The sequence below is a fragment of the Budorcas taxicolor genome, chromosome 23 (assembly GCF_023091745.1).
Source record: "Budorcas taxicolor isolate Tak-1 chromosome 23, Takin1.1, whole genome shotgun sequence".
NCBI classification, from domain to species: domain Eukaryota; kingdom Metazoa; phylum Chordata; class Mammalia; order Artiodactyla; family Bovidae; genus Budorcas; species Budorcas taxicolor.
The window spans coordinates 38,438,860-38,440,339 of record NC_068932.1 but is presented as its reverse complement, the minus strand read 5'-3'; the positions used below and the strand labels follow the sequence as shown (position 1 = coordinate 38,440,339).

At 46.8% G+C, this 1,480-nt stretch overlaps 1 non-coding gene across 1 annotated transcript; it reads right to left on the bottom strand.

Annotated features, from left to right (window-relative positions):
- Nucleotides 1–1,157: 1,157 nt before the first annotated feature.
- Nucleotides 1,158–1,230, bottom strand: TRNAG-CCC (transfer RNA glycine (anticodon CCC)). The gene has a single exon. It is a non-coding gene; the product is annotated as a tRNA-Gly (tRNA).
- Nucleotides 1,231–1,480: the final 250 nt, after the last annotated feature.

Sequence of the window (1,480 nt, the reverse complement as noted above, 5' to 3'; positions counted from 1 at the left end):
ATGAAATTAATCCCTGTTTCTCTGATAGTAGCAGTTTTGTTTCTCTAATCAACCCTGACAGCTACACAGGCAGCTAAGACTGAGCTGGTCTCCTCATTCCTGGACCATTTCTCCCCTCCGTGTTGCCCCATGTGCCCAGATTGGTTGCCCATCCTTTCTCAGGCAGGGCAGTTGCTGTGGCCCTGTGCTCACCTATGAATGGGGTTTTGGAATTCAGTTAATCAAGGCTTCCTTCTGCTCTTTGCTAGACCTGTTGAGAAAGATTTTAACTTTTGTCCAGATTTTTCTTGTTGTTACCATGGTATCAGAAGTCTTTTACGTTCTTACATCCATATAGTCAAAGCTGTGGCTTTTGCAGTAGTCGTGTGTGCACGTGAAAGTTGGACCCTAAGGAAAGCTGAGTGCCGAAGAATTGATGCTTTCACATTGTGGTGCTGAAGAAGACCCTTGAGAGTTCCTTGGACTTCAAGGAGATCAAACCTGTCAATCCTGAAGGAAATCAACACTGAATATTTATCGGAAAGACTCATGTTGAAGCTCTAATACTTTGGCCACCTGATGTGAAGAGATGACTCACTGGAAAAGACCCTAATGCTGGGGAAGATTGAGGGCAGGAGGAAAAGGGGGTGGCAGAGGATGAGGTGATTAGATAGCATCACCAGCTCGAGGGACATGATTTGGAGCAAACTTGGGGAGATAGTGAAGGACATGGGAGCCTGGTGTGCTGCGGTCCACGGGGTCACAGAGTCAGACATGACTTAGTGACTGAACAATAATAACAACAGCGTCCAAAATGTCAGCAAAATCCTGGAAAATGTCCTTAAAGGGTGGATTTAGGCCCGTCTCATCCCTTTTCTCCTTTCTGGGCTGGGAACACACATGATGCCCCTGCTACAGCAGCCGTCTTGGACCTGATAGCAGAGTGCACTCCCCGCTGTGATACAAAGCCTAGTGGGAGGAATAAGGGGACTGTAGTACAAACCTTGGACAGCTGACTTCCAGAACTTTGATATGGGAAACTGAGACCTGGGATACTTATGATACTTTTTATTTTTGTTTTTCCCCCCCCTTTTTAAAAAAAGTATTTATTTGTCTGCACCAGGTCTTAGTTGCAGCATGCAGGATCTTCAATCTTGGTTGTGGCATGTGGGATCTAGTTCCCTGACCAGGAATTGAACCTGGGCCCTCTACAATGGGAGTCCAGAGTCTTAGCCACTGGACTACCAGGGAAGTCCCTAGTTTTCTGATTCATGCAGCCAAATTTGTTTCCAGAGACTAGAACCACCTTCTGGGATTTTGTGAGGCTACTCAGCATGGGTAGTGAAGAGGAGAATGATGGAAGCAAGCCAGGGGGTTGTGCAGAAGACAGGCTGGTTGGGAAGCGGATGGAAAGTAAAGATAACAGGTCTAAAGGCAGGGTGGCTGTTGCAGAAGACAGGCCACGAGGTGTGCTGGGAGAAAGTGTACATTGGTTTTTAAA